Source organism: Narcine bancroftii, chromosome 3 (genome assembly GCF_036971445.1).
Source record: "Narcine bancroftii isolate sNarBan1 chromosome 3, sNarBan1.hap1, whole genome shotgun sequence".
Lineage (NCBI taxonomy): Eukaryota > Metazoa > Chordata > Chondrichthyes > Torpediniformes > Narcinidae > Narcine > Narcine bancroftii.
In genome coordinates, this window is record NC_091471.1 from 274,599,332 (window position 1) to 274,615,350 (window position 16,019).

The 16,019-nt window shown below is 45.3% G+C and overlaps 1 long non-coding RNA gene across 2 annotated transcripts in view; it reads right to left on the minus strand.

Annotated features, from left to right (window-relative positions):
• LOC138758793 (uncharacterized) overlaps positions 1-16,019 on the minus strand; it is a 204,469-nt gene that overhangs the window by 19,436 nt on the left and 169,014 nt on the right. Inside the window, exon 1 of one of the 2 annotated variants that reach the window (XR_011354448.1) lies at positions 113-194. The exons of the other annotated variant lie outside the window; for it this stretch is intronic. This is a non-coding gene — a long non-coding RNA (uncharacterized lncRNA). Of the gene's footprint in view, positions 1-112; positions 195-16,019 lie in introns of those variants that run through there. 2 annotated transcript variants of the gene reach the window in all.

Genomic DNA, 16,019 nt, shown 5'->3' on the forward strand with positions numbered 1-16,019 from the left:
CAACACCCAACCCCAACCAACCAATTTTCCCTTGCAACCGCTGCAACCATGCCTGCCTGTCCCGCATCGGACTTGTCAGTCACCAATGAGCCTGCAGCAGATGTGGACATACCCCTCCATAAATCTTCGTCTGCGAAGCCAAGCCAAAGAAGAAAGAAGAAAGAAGTGACAAAAGCAGTTTATTCTGAAGCTCCCAGAGGTGTCATGGAACAAGCAGAACAGCTGGTGGGGCAACATTTTTGCAAGTATAAATAGTTTGACTCTTATCTGCATGACAACAGCATACAAGGTGCGGTCTGCTTTTGATGACTTGTTATAGAAATTAAGCTTCAGCCATGTTCTCAATGAGTATTACACTGCCATTGTTCCTCATTTTTTAATGTTCCCATTGTACATTTCTCCAATTTTCTCAAAGACTATAAGAAATAAAAGCAGAAGTGGGCCATCTGGCCTGCTCTGCCATTCCAATAAGATCCACGTCCCTTTTGCTGTCCATTCTTAATACCCTTGTTATTCAAAACTCTATCTGTCTGGGATGTTAATCAAATACATTCACTGAGGAAGCCGTACTACTTGTTAGGCAGAGAATTCCATGGATTCACTACTCTCTAGGAGTTCCTCCTCATCTCTGTCCTAAATCTACTCAACAGATGTTCTGGCTATATCGTCTAGTTCCAGTCTCACGTGCCAATGGAAATAATCTTCCTGCTTCTATCATAATGATTCTTTGCATTACTTTATACATTTCTACAAGATTCTCCTCACTCTTCTAGACTCCATTGAATGATATACAGAGCAACTCAATCTCTCCTTGGAAGTGAACTTCCTCATATCCAAATCAATGGGGTGAACCTCCTCTGCACCATCTCCAAAGCCTGTCTATCCTTTCATGTCAGGAGACTAAGGCTGCCTGCAGTACTCCAGTTGCAGTCTGTACAGTTGCAGCAAGAACTATCTGTTCTTAAATTCAATCTTTCCAGCAATTAAGCCGAATATCTCTTCCCTTTTTCCTCTTGAATACCTGCTGCGCCTGTGAGGAGGCCCCCTTCTACTCTCCCATTTCCTTCTTATGGGATGTTCATATTGTTGGCAATAACAACTCCTATGGTCAGTTCCTTACTATCACTTGAACAGAGTGGCTTTATGGAAGACAATCAAGAGTCAACTGCACTTATGGGCCTTGAGCCACCACCCAGGTTGGGAGTGAGTAACCTGATTTACCTCTTTCCCAAAGATATCAGTGAATTAGATGGATTTGTACATTCAAAGAGTGATAGAGCAGCTTGAAACCAACCATATCTTAATTCAAAATAGCCAGAAATATCTTTGAATGTCCATATCCATTAATGAGGGGGGAAGAAAAGGCGACCAGGTTAAATGTAAAGCAGTGAAGTCAATGTTAATGTCAAGTGGCTGGAGGGAACCCAGCCAGAAAATAGGTGGTCCTTTACATTATTAATATATTTTTTTTCCAAATTTTGAATTTAAATTCTCTGGATACCATTGTCTCAAAGTAGAATGTTTTAGTTGTAATGAAAGGTCTTGAACCCAAAATGCTGAGTGTTTCTCTTGGTGTAGATGCTGTTTGACCTGCTGAGTTTTTCACTTTTTGTTCAATATTTGAGATTTCCAGCATTTGCAGATTTTTTTTGACCTTCTTTGCGGTTTGACCTCCAGAATATATTCATTAACTCAAACCATAAGACCACTGCACTCATTATTATGCTTCAGTACACTTGAGACTCATGTCCCTGCACAGATCTGCTCAAATTCTTCCACCCTATCCATCTCCGTGTTGCCTGGGTATTTAATTGTACCCACCATTGTGCATGCAGACTCACTTTGCAGAGGATATGACCAATAAGGAAGGTGACCAAGCTGGCGGACCAGTGAGGGGCTCAGCGGCTGAGGGAGCCACACAGGGTGTGGGCAACTTGCGATCAGGGGACCCACAAAGTCTGCGGGCTGCTGGAGACTGATTCATGGGAACTAGCTATTGGATCCGGGATTCAAGAGGGTGCTGAGCACAAGAAAAGCTCCTGAAGGGCTGAAGACATCCTGGCCGTAATGGTTTGGATCTGGAGATTGGGTTACCAATGGATCAAGGAGGTGTTTGTAAGGCCGAAGAGGCTGCAAAAGCTCTGGAGGAAAATTCATGGACACTTGAGGACTCTCTCTCATTTTCTTTGCTATATCTCGTACTGTACGGGTTGCTGGGTGACCCTAACAATAACTCTTTGTCTGTCTTATGACAGGCAGAAGCCAATTCCATGTAATATTACATGCTCTGTGCTATTGCATGGCAATAAAGAAATCATAAATCTTTGAGAGTTTTACAGCAATGGAAACAGGCCCTTCAGCCAAACTAGCCCATGCTGAACAAGTTGTCAACCTGAGTACTCCCATTTGCCTGTATCTGACCCATAATCCTCCAAACATTTCTCATCCATGCACCTGACTAAATATCTTTCAAACAAAATAATTGAACTTGCCTCCACCACTTCCATGTACTGATCATTCTCCGTGTGGAGAAAGTTGCCCCTCAGATTCCTTACATGTAAATGATGGATGGCCAAGTGAATGGCCCTCTTTAGACTCTCCTACAGGTTAGAAACAGGGGAAGCAACAACTACTATTCAGAGCGTCATAACCATGATAGAGAGAGAGACATGATCACCCACAACGAACGGCAAGGCACCTGAACGAAAGAACCCTGTGACCATTCACGTCTTCTGTGCCTCTCTTGATGTGGTATATCTTGTTGGAAGGTGACCTCCTAACCTTTTTCACCCAATGGAATGTTCCTGCTAATCGAGCCTCTCCTTATAACTCAAGTCCACCAGTCCCAGTAACATTATTGTGAATCTTTTCTGCACATTTTCCACCTTAATGACACCCTAGGGGAGCAGAACTGCACATAATACTCCAAATTAGGACCCACCAACATCTTGAACAGTTCTATTATTATATGTCAACTCCCAACATAATGATTGTATGCTGTGAAGTAAGCAATATAATCTTCCTGATAATTTAAACTCCTCAGCATGTCCCTTAGTTTCCAGAAATACATGAAAGTCCCAATCTTCATTACCTTTGCATCAATGTAATTCATTGGAAGGGAAACAAAGGATTGGTGCTTGTGAAGCAGATGCAAGCCTGATCAATATAGTACCATATGGGAATATCAGGTGGGCAAAGAAATAACACTGGACAATGAAGATTTTTCTTCCTGATTATTTTTGGGTGTATTTTATGGATCTTGGGCTACTGTTCCTATCACATACAATTCTTCTCAGATATAACCTATTTCCGTGATTTCCTGTCATATTTAAGTTAATTTGAACCATACAAATCCACGAAGTGCAACATGTTGTTGAAAATTCATTTTCTGCATTCACACTTGGGGGTTCTTCCCTGCTGATCCTGGTGCAGTCAGTGACGAACATGGTGAAAGGTTTCGCTAGGATATTGTGGCCATTGAAAAGCTGCATCAGGACAACTGGAATCCATCAATGCTGCCCAGTTATTTGCTGGACACTGACATGAGAGGCATCAGATGCCGAGGACCCACGAAACCAGCAGCAAAACATTTTTAGGTCAGTTGAACTAATGAAATGTGTCATCTTCATTATGGGATTAAACATGTTTAATCATTAATGTAATACTTCTCCAACTTCGTATATGATGCAGCAAATCTGAAATGACTTTTGTGTTCAGTCTATCATAATCCCTAATTTCTCTTCAGGAAGCAAGCCATTTAAAAAAAAAGGTGTCCAGTGTAATCAACCATGTTTAATAAAAAAAATAAAATAAAACCGCAGAAGATGGAAATGTGAAGGAAAACCAGGAAATCCATGCAAGACTTACAGATCTGGCAGTGTCCATTGGAAGAGAAGCAGCAAGTATTTCCAGTCGAGGATATCTCAACACAACTGAGATGAAATGTTAACTGTTTCTCTTGCCACAGATCTAAAGATTGAATTCCATCGGATTTGAATTATACTCCACATGCTAAAGGAACACTCTCCTTGCCAATGCGAAAGCAGTTAATGAGAAGTCTTCCCCAATCCAAATTTAGTACTTTCCTTTCAAAACTACTCCACCCTCCAGCCTCCACAGACCTTGTCAATCAAGGATATAATTGCACTTGGCTCATTTTAATATGTTGTGGCGGTACGCCATTAGGCAGGTGAACCGGCCCTGCTTGTCACCCATGTGGTGGGGCAGCTGGCCAAAATGGCACCATCAGGGGTTTCCTCTTGACCTCGGCACCAGGCTCAGAAGCCTGCGCTTGGGGACTTACGTGGCACTGCGTCTTTGAACCCAACATGAATGACCCTTCGATCAACGCTATAGCCATCAAGCTTCCTGACTTCTGGGTTCAGGAGCTGAAGACCTGGTTCAGCCACGCAGAGGCTCAGTTTCACCTCTGCCAGATTTCATCGGATTCAACCAAGTTTTACCATGTGGTCGCCGCCTTGGACCAGGCCAACGCCAAACGACTGCTGCACCTCATTCAGCACCCAGCTGCGGAAGATAAGTATGGGACCATCAAGCAGATGCTCATCGGCTCCCTCGGCCTCTCCAGGCACCAGCGTGCTGCTCGGATGCTGCGCCTCGACGCCTTGAGGGATAGAACTCCAATTGAGTTGAATGACAAGATGCTCGTGCTCATGGGTGATCACACCATCTTCCTCGACCATCTGCCTGAAGACATCCGGTTGTTACTGTTCCAGGAGAGCTTCGTTGACCCTCAGAAGGTCATTTAAAAGGCTCAGGAGCTATGGCTCAAACGATTCCCGGAGGGCTCAGCAGTCCAGCAGGTTACAAGTCATGGGCATGATCACGCCAAGCCTTCCTCTAGCGCTGTGGTGGAACACCCGGCCTCAGCAGGGGCCTCAAAGAGCATAGCCAGAAGCAAGTCATTCACTTCAGGCCTCTGCTTCTTCCACCAGTGCTGGGGAGCTAAGGCTCGAAAGTGTAATCAGCCCTGCTCATTCCAGGGAAACGAGCAGGCCGGCCGCTGTTAATGGCTGCGGCAGCTGGCCAAGAACACAGCCTTCTCTACCTGCAGGATTCAGTCAGTGGCCAACACTTCCTCAATGACACTGGGGCCCAGATCAGCATCATCACGGCCACAGCCATCCAGTCCCGGAACCGGCCTCGAGAACCTCCCCTCCATGCAGCCAATACCATGGAGATCTGAATGTATGGAGACAAGACCGTCCACTTCCAGATCGGCCAGTGGAAGTTCTCGTGGAGGTTCACCGTTTTGTCCCTTCCAACTTCCTCTTCACCCATGGACTCCTGGTCGACATTCGAGGTAGGTGACTGGTAGATGCCCGTACCTTCCAATCCATTCACCTCAACGCCTCCCGCACAGAGCAGTCGCAGATGGCCAGGGTCAGCATGCCCAAGGATGAATTTCAGCGTAGCCCAGATGAGTTCCCGTCCTTCCTCAAGCTGCAGTTCTCCGCCGCCTCACCACGCCACGGGGTGTTTCGTTACATCCCCACCCAAGACTCACTGGTCCACGCCAAGTCACGTCAGTTCCCGCCGGATAAGCTCCAGATAGCGAAGGAAGAGTTCTCACATCTGCAGGAACTGGGGATCATTCGATGCTTCGAGAGTCCTTGGGCCTCACCACTCCACCTGGTCCCGAAAGCCTCTGGCGGCTGGCGTGCCTGCGGATATTATTAACGGCTTAACGACGCAACAGTACCTGACCATTTCCCAATCCCTCACATCTAGGACTTTACGGCCAACCTGCATGGTACGAGGGTATTCTTCAAGGTCGACCTGGTGCACGGGTATCACAAAATCCCGGTGCACCCCGAGGACATTCCCAAAACGGCCATCATCACCCCCTTCGGCTTGTTCGAGTTCCTACGCATGCCGTTCGGGCTCAAAGACGCCGCCCAGACCTTCGAGCGCCTAATGGACACAGTGGGCAGGGATTTGAATTTCGTTTTCATTTACCTGGATGACATCCTTGTTGCCAGCAGAGACCGGGCACAACACAAATCTCACCTGCGCACCATCTTCTCCCGACTGGCCGACTTCAACCTAACGATCAATCCGGCCAAGTGCCAGTTCGGGATAGAGTCCATGCAGTTCTTGGGCCATACCATCACGGCCGAAGGAGCCACACCTGCCGCTATGAAGGTCGGTGCAATTAGGGAGTTCCCACGCCCGGACAACCTCAAGGGGGCTACATGAGTTCGCGGGTATGGTCAATTTCTATAACCGCTTCATTCCAGGAACTGTGCGCATCATGCAACCGCCTTTCACCCTCATCGCGGCCAAAGACAAGACACTCACCTGGACTCCAGAGCCCAACAGGGTATTCAAAGCCACAAAAGATGCCTTCGCGAAGGCTACCCTGATCCACCCACGCACCGACCTTCATATAGCGCTCTCCATCAATGCCTCTGCCACAGCCATCGGCACCATCCTGGAGCAGCAGGTGAATGGACAGAGGAAACACATTGGCATTCTTTAGCCAACTTCTTTGCCCGACAGAGCGCAAGTATAGCGCTTTCGATCGTGAGTTGCTGGGGCATGTACCTGGCGGTGCGTTATTTCCACTATTTATTGGAGGGGAGGCCTTTCACCATTTTTACCGACCACAAACCCCTCATTCAGGCGCTCCCTATGGCAAGAGATCCCTGATCAGCCTGCCAACAGCATCACGTCTCCTTCGTGTCGGAGTTCACCACCGACATTCGGCACAAGGCGGGGAAAGACAACATAGTCGCAAATGCACCGGCTATTTGCGTGCTGACACCCGGCCTCAACTTCGACCAGCTCGCTCAGGACCAGAGGTCCGACGAGGAGATGCAGGCCTTCGGGACTGCCACCACGGACCTGCGCTTCCAGGACCTCCTGATTCCTCACGAAGTGGGCACCGTCCTGTGTGATGTCTCCATGGACACCCCGCTACCAGTGGTTCCCCAGCAGTGGTGCAAGCAAGTCTTCCAACATATCCATGACCTTTTCCACCCTTCCATAATGTCCATGATCTGTATGGTGGCAAAACGTTTCATCTGGCATGGGCTTCGGAAGCAGATTGCGGACTGGGCCAGAACCTGCACCCATTGCCAGCTTTCCAAGGTGCACAGGCACACCAGAGCACCCGTACAAGATTTCAAACACATCCAGGAATGGTTCAGCCACATATATGTGGACATCATGAGACCCTTATCCATTTCCTGAGGTAACCGTAACCTTTTCATAGTGGTAGTCCGCACCACTCGTTGGCCTGAGGTGATCCTGATGCCAGATGCCTCCACGGTCTCCTCCTCCTGAGCGCACGGCCTATCACCCGCAGGCCAATGGGCTAGTCGAGCAATTGCACCGCCATCTTAAGTCGGCACTTATGGGCCGCATCACCGGCCCTGACTGGGTGGATGAGCTGCCTTGGGTGCTCTTGGGCATCTGATTGACACCCAAAGAAGATCTACAGGCATCATCAGCCGAGCTGGTCTATGGTGCACTGCTAGCCCTACCTGGTGAGTTCATCAACACACCTCACAACCCCCAGCAGTCACCGCACAGTCTGCTTCCCTGCCTCCGGGCTCAGTTGGACTCCATCACACCCCCACCGCCGCCCAGACATAGCACACGGGCCTCTTACGACCCCAGCGAGCTGAACTCCACAGAGTACGTTTTTATCAGCTGGGGCCCATCCACAGCACCTCTACAAAGACCATACAAAGAGTCGCACAAAGTCGTCTAGCATTCAGGATCCACTTTCACACTGGACATCAGTGGTAAGAGGGAACTGTTTACGGTGGACAGGTTAAAGCCAGCCCACCTCGACCCCACCGAACCAGTAGTTGTGGCCCAACCCAAGAAGCGAGCTGCCCGGCAAAAAAAGACATTGGCGCCGGTTCTGGGGGGGGGGGCTGTTTGGCAGTACGCCATTAGGCAGGCAAAACCGGCCCCACTTGTCACGCATGCGGCAGGGCATTTGGCCAAAATGGCGCCATCGGGGGTTTCCTCCCGACCTCGGCACTGGGCTCAGAAGCCTGCGTTTGGGGACCTACGTGATGCCCCGGTGATGTCGGGGCCCCCCAGCGCGGTTCTCAACCAGGTCTGGGCTGGAAATATAAGACCAGCCAGGCAACCTGCAATAAATCAGTTTTTGCTCACTGAACTCAACCCATCTGGTTGTGCGATCCTTCAGTTAGCAGGGCAGCCGCCGCTATAATTGTGATATTTTCAAGATTGTCAGGGTTGCTTTCTTTGGGTGTGCCCCAGGATATTGCTCAGTGGTCTTGGTATACCTGACTCATGGCACACATTATCTCCCACTCACATCCATACACTTGAGCCAGTGATGCATCTGTCCCTGGGGATAAAATGAGTGAACGTCACACATAAAATGATGGATGGACCAAGGCCAGGTTTACACCCAAAATGTTTGCTGAGAAAGTTTCCTCAGGGCTCACCAGACACAGGCATTTTGTGAAGCACCACTCACACCCAACTGTGTGCAAATGACAGAGCCACATTTCCCACAGCTGCCACTGAGGAGACAATATCTCAGGCATTTGGGGTCCAATTGTAAATGCCCTCTACTATGGTACATCATCACCCTGAGTTGAGCCATTTAAAATATGCCAATTAAAAAAAACCTTCTCTTTAAATGCTTTATTTACCCTTTAAGCGTTTCTTACATGTAATATATTGTTCTCTTCCCCCACCCCCCACACACACCTTATTTTATCCAAATTCATTTGGAGTTACTAGAGTTTAAAATACAAGCCAAATGTGTCTATTATATTTTGAGCCGTGTAGCAAAGGGTTACAAGCAAGGCTTTGCCATATTACATTGAACATGGAACATCGAACATTACAACACAGGACCTGGCCTTTCAGCCCATAATGTTTGCGCTGACCATGATGCCAATTTAAACATCCCACCTGCCAGCATGTGGACTCTACCCCTCCATTCACTATTAACAGTTTCAAACAGCCTGCAGATCTTAAAAGTAGTCAACCTACAGGCATAGAGATTGAGTCATCAAGCACAAATGTGGGACACAGTATGAATTTAAAGTCCTTTGATCGACATCCCTTAAAGGCATATTAAGAAATATATTCACTTGTGACTCAAAACAGTGTTTACAACTCTTTGAAACAGCAGATTAAATACCAACCAAAAACCAGGCTAATTTTTACAATTTTCTTTTCTCTTGTGGAAAGATCACATCAATCCATCAAAACTTTTGCTCAGATATGTTGACAACAGAATTAATTTGAATTGGGCACTGAGTGCCTTTACTCAAAATATCTTTACTTATTTAGTGTAAAATGCCCTTCAGTATAATTAGATGCTTTTTTAAAATCTCTATCCATGTTAAATGTACAACTTAAACCTCCAGTCAGATTACCTGTCCAGAATATTGAGTCATATAGCATCTGACAAATTTGTTTAAAAATTCATTTCCAACATGGAAGTTTAAACCCCTGCTGCTAAATTACACACAAACTAACCTACAAGCTTGTATATTTTGAAGGGTGGAAGGAAACCCAAGCACCCAGGGAAAACTCACGTGGACAAGGGGGAGAACGTACAAACTTATTACAGACATCACCAGATTCGATCATGGGTCACTGGCGCTGTAGTAGCTGCTACGCTAACCGTACCGTCTATGAGTAAATGTGCTGATCTATATTCAGTGCTGAGTATGGGATATTCCACCATCACATGGAGTTGGATGTTGCAGTCAGTTCTGCCTTGATCCCAACTCTGCTCTAGTGGGTTGTGGCACAATATGAAAAAGATGCAGAAAGCCTCGTCATCATCGCAGGTAAAGCATCTGTGTCACTTCCAACCCAGTCATGTATTCCAGTTCTTATAGGGATTACCAGTGACTTAATGGGGACTGAGTTTGAAAATCAGTTTGCTTGTAAACTAATGACTGCTTTCATGAACATAAAACATCTGATTCATTAACATTTGTTTCTGGGGAAGAAGTTGGTGACAATTGATCAAGATCTCCATGGTTGAAAGCAATACCACCTTGGGAGAACAGAGTGAAGGAAGAGAGAGATGGTCAGAATTATCCAGCAGTTCAGAGCGTAGATAAACTGGATTTGTATGTGGAAGTATTTGATGTCTAAGTGCTTCACTGAGACTTCAGGGTGTTATAAATGTAGAGCAAAGCAAACCTTATTTGGTATTTGTTGGAAAATTCTAATTTTATACTTTATACCAACATGTAAGATTTGGCTTAAATTAGTAAACATAGGAACTCTCCCCCTCCGTTGACCCATAGCATTCAGGATGGTTGGTTTCATCTCATCACTGTGGTGGCGCCCTGGCAAATATTTTCTTATAAGAGGGAGTTTCACTCTAAATATCCTCTTGTAAATTAAACCGTGGCAAACAGATTCTAATTATGAGTTAGTCACATCTCCCAAAATGTCCTGAGTTCCTTTCACCAAGATTAATAGTTCCACTAAAAATAAACACAAAGTCAGCATGAACAAAAGACAAAGTTATATTTTTCATTTATTATTGAGAATGTTTGATTTAAATTCTTTGGATAAGCTGAGCGTTGGTGGACTGCTCTTGAGATGAGGTCTGGTGATCTGGAGGCTTCCCTCTTCTCTGTTTCCTTGTGATCTTGTGGTTTGAGGGCACTGTTTTTGGTCTTCATATTTCTCGACCTGTTACGCAGCCATTTGGTTGTAGAAATAGTTCATGTTCATGTTTATTATCATCTGATTGTATGAGTACAACTGGATGTAATAGTGTTCTCTGGTCTGCTGGCAGTTGACTGAGACTCACTCTTCCAATGCCTGACACAACAGCATTAAGAATATCCTTCTTAAAAAGACAAAAGACAGTGCAAAATGTAATTTGAAACCAAAATCAGTATTGTAGTTTTTAATTATGTAAAGTTCACTTTAATCAAGTAATTCCCATGACTTACAAAATTTAAATTTCAACCACGGTCACTGGTGATGTAACAACTAGCTGCTATGCTAAGCATGTCACTGTCCTAATTAACCAACTCTCCCCCAAGTTTACTAACAAAGCCTAACTAGTATACCTAATACTAATAAAGATAAAGACTCTTTCAAGGCAGGGATAGAGAGACACCTTGGGAGAGTCGCCCCAGCAGTGAATGGCATCAGCTGGCTCTTCATCCTGGGCGCTGCAATTTCTTTCCAATGCAACTTTATTCAAACAGATGCTTGAGGGCAGGACATGGCGGGCGTGCTCCGGTGGCTGAATACTTGCTCCCATCTTCACCAAGGTAACCTGGCTAATTTCCACTCAGTGTCCCGGTCAGGGCCTCGGCACACCTTACTCGCACTGACAGCTTGGCCCACCTCAACACAAGTGATGACAATGAAATGAATGCACGTGCATTGAGGGGGAAGACCTGCACATGTCCAATGAAGTCTCACTGCTCTCCTGCAGGAGCCATCTGCCCAGTCTTATTCATTTGAATTTATTTATTTGTTTCCTCCAATTTATTTGCTGGTTGCTTGAGTTTCCAGCTGATTTTATTCCATATAATGGGGGGTTTACTGTATTTCTTTAATTTAATTTCATTTAATATTTCTTTTAGCCACATTTACTGTCCTAATCTTCTTGTGGTACGCAAATTAAATGGAAAGAATTTAATGGACTGGGGAGGCGTGCTGACTTTGTCTTCTACCCATTAAGGGCTGGCTGTGGCCACACCCAGAGGCATTTGGAATTTAGGAGTGATATCCGTGGTTACTCAATCACTCCTGTTCTGATGAGGAGGGTGAAACATAAAAGCTGGAGGCACCGTGATTGAAGTAAAAGCACAACACTGGAGAAACTGAGCAGGTCGAACATTGTCCTTTATAGAGCAAAGATAAAGATAGATAACCAATGTTTCAGGATTGAACCCTTCATCGAGGTATGAGCAAAATGTAGGCACCTGAACAAGATAGTGAGGGAGAGGGGCAGGGAAGAGCTCAGGCTCACAGACAGGATTAGGAGGATAAGGTAGGGAGGGCACACCAGCAATGAGAGGACATGGCTCTGTGAATGGAGAGGAAAGGGGTGGAGAGCTAGAGGAGAGAAGGATGGGGGAGAACAGAGAGTGGGCTTGCAAAAACCAGTTCTCAGACTTGGTTTAACAGTACATAAGACAATGGACATATAATTCAGTGCAGGAGTGGGATGCAGAATTGAAATGGTGAAATTGCGCCCCCCCCCCACCACTTTGAATGAGCATCTGTCTACATTTTTCTCATACCTTGATAAAGTTCTCAAGCCCAAAACATTGTTTATGTACCTTTCTCTTTGCTATATAAAGGACACTGTCTGACCTGCTGAGTTTCTCCACCATCTCGTGTTTACTCCGTTCTGATGATAGGTTCAGTATAATGTTGTGATTCTCAAAACAAAATCTGAGAAAACTTGAGTTCACAATAATTTTAGCTTTAGTCAAAAGAAAATATAGCATTACTTTTCACACTCCATGTATTCTGAAGAGAATTCTCGTAAATATAACCTTTCAAAGATCCAACAAGGTTGAAAGGTTTTATATATTAGTATTTTTGTGAAAGCATTGACGTTTTGCTTAAATAATGGTAGTAGAAAAAAATCTATTCATATTTTTAAAAGAACTCAATAATAATGATAATTTTTGAAATTTGGTGCCATGTTTATATTCTTTATCTGATCAAATGCAATTTCAGGTTACTTTAAATTAAATATAATATCTTTGGCTTGGCTTCGCGGACGAAGATTTATGGAGGGGGTAAAAAGTCCACGTCAGCTGCAGGCTCGTTTGTGGCTGACAAGTCCGATGCGGGACAGGCAGACACGATTGCAGCGGTTGCAAGGGAAAATTGGTTGGTTGTTATAACCATATAACAATTACAGCACAGAAACAAGCCAGTTCAGCCCTTCTAGTCCATGCTGAACACCTAGTTCCATTGACCTGCATCCAGCCAATATCCCTCCACACCTTTCTCATCCATATAGCTATCCAACTTTTTCTTAAATATTAAAATCGAGTGAAGAAATTCCCCCTCATGTTTCCCCTAATTTTTTCCCCCTTCAATCTCAATCCATGCCCTCTTGTTTGAATCACCCCCCCCACTCTCAAAGGAAAAAGCCTGTCCATATTGACTCTATCTGTCCCCCTCAGAATTTTAAATACCTCTATCAAATCACCTCTCAATTGTCTACACTCCAGGGATTAAAGTCCCAGCCTACTCAAACTTTCCCTGTAATTCAAACCCTGAAACCCAGGGAACATTCTTGTAAACCTCGTACGCACTCTCTCTATTCTGTTTATATCCTTCCTGTACTTCGGCAACCAAAACTGCACACAATGTTCCAAATTTGGCCTCACCAATGCCTTATACAACTTCAACATGGCATCCTAAATCCTGTACTCAATACTCTGATTTATGAAGGCCAACATACCAAAAGCTTTCTTCACCACCCTATCTACATGTAACTCCACTCTCAGGGAATTATTTACCAGAATTTCTAAATCCCTTTGCTCTACTGCACTCCTCACTCCCAATTTAACGTGTATGACCTTTGCTGAGTAGTCCTACCAAAATGTAGCACCTCACACTTATCAGTATTAAACTCCATCTGCCATCTTTCAGCCCACTCTTCAAACTATGTACCACTGCAAGCTTTCATAACCTTCCTCACTGTCCATAACGGCACCAATCTTCGTAACATCTGTATACTTAATAATCCAATTTACCACCCTATCATCTAGATCATTAATATATATAACAGACAACAATGGACCCAATACTGATCCCTGAGGCATTCCAGAAGACACCAGCCTCCAATTTGACAAACATTTTTCCACCACTACTCTCTGGCATCTCCCGTCCACCATTGTTGAATCCACTTCACTACTTCATCATTTAATACCCAATGATAGAACCTTCCTAACTAACTTCTTATTCAAAACCTTGTCAAAGGCCTTATTTATGTCCACATAGAAACATCCACAGCCTTCTCCTTGTCAACCTTCTTAGTAACGTCCCTGTAAAACTCTATAAGATTTGTTAAACATGATCTACCATGTACAAAACTGTGTTGACTACTCTTAATCGATCTATGACTTTCCAAATAATTGTATACCCTGTCTCCATTCATTTACTCACCACTGACGTCAGACTCAAAGACCTATAAATACCAGGTTTACTTTTGGAGCCTTTTTTAAACAGCAGAACAACTTGAGCGAAATGCTAATTCTCCAGCATCTCCCCCATGGCCAATGACATTTTAAATATTTCTGTCAGAGCCCCCCGCTATTTGTACACTAACCTCCCTCAAAATGTGGGAAATATTTGGCAGGTGAGGCACGTGAATAATTTGAGCATTTTCAATTTGATTTCTGAACTCTGGAAGTTGGAATATTCCATGTCTTATGGTTCCAACATTTCCTTTTCTTATTTGTTCACTCCCTCTTTTCTTTCATGCTTCTACCTACACCTCCTCCAGACAGATCAGCCCGCAATGAACAAGCCTTCATCATCCTGTCCCAATCAGCCGCGACAGCATTTGGCTTCTTATGGTCTCCTTCCTCTCTCAAGGCCCTTTTATAGAGTAAAAAAAATCTGACTGTAAAGGCAAAGATTCTCCGCCCTCACGTCGCTGACCCTACCTTCATAAATGCTTCAGGACCAGCTCCAAGACGCCTTCCAGGGGATAGTCCCAGTGGTTGAGCAGAATGCTCCACCTCACTTCATAAATATACAGCCGCTGCAAACGGCTGGCTAGGGGCAGGCTGATGACGTCGCAATGACAGGGTCCACCTGTGATCCAGGACCTAACTAAGCTGTTTAGTGAATCTGCACTGAACAGTTCGTGTCAGGCAGAGCTCTGGGTAATTATTGCAGACATTTGTCTAATGAGCAATCCCCTGAGGTTGTTGCTCCCATGGCTGCCTATGCTAGTTCTCCCCCTCCCCCCACCGAATGAGCAAGCAGGAGATCGCCTCATCTTGGGGATGCACAGCTGGACTCTAGTTTTGGGCTGACTTGGTGCCATGATCCTGGTCTCTAATGATCCACCTCCCCCTATTCTCTCCTTCCCCCACCAGTCACCCCAAGAGAGAACTCTGCAGTCAGGAGTCGGAGGAGGAAATGGAACGCAAGTCCAAGGAGGAGCACCCTGTCAGCTCCACACACTGGAGAGGTGGTGCTGAGGGGGTGCACTGGATGGAGGGTGGAGCTGGCACACATCCCCAGGGACCACAGGGACTCCACTCTCCTGCTCTGGCTGGTGGTAGTTGAACTATGAACCTGCTTCCCCCCACCCCACCCCAACCTCCAACCAACCAACCAACCTAAATCGTGCAGTCAGGAATCATCACACCATCAGCAACATTTCACCTGTTGGCTGGGAGGGAGCTTAGGTTTGGAAAATGGTCTTCCTTCGCAATCATTATTAAATCTGCTTCCACCCTCCCTCCAACCAACCAGCAAAAATCTTGTTGGGGATGCCTCCCTTCCTCCCCCACCAGTCACCCTGTCCCCAAGAGGGAGCCCTACAGTCGGGGGTCGGTGAGAGGGTTCGCTAGTTCTCCTCTCCAGCAGTCCTATTCTGTAAGAATGATCAATGACTGACTTTGTTAACCATAATCCCACACACAGTTGGAACTGCTCTGCAGTTCCCAGAGTGGTTCCAGCTGCTTGGGGGAATTATGGGTAACGAAAACGGCCATTGTTTGCCATGTATTTATGTTTTTTTTTGAATATTTTATTTTAAGTTTTAAACCAGAATTACATTTTCAATTAATAATGAATTATATTTAAAAAATCCTAATCCCCCCTCCCTCCCCACCACCCTCCCCCTCCCTTCTATCTCCTAAAAAAAGGAGAGAAGGAGATTATCAGAAGTACAGACACAAATTCAAATCGAAACCAAAAACCACCACCCAGACAAGTTATTGAGAGTTTAAATCTTCAAACCAACATACTGTAAATATGGGCTCCATATTTTCAGAAAGAAATTATATTTATCACGTAAACTATGT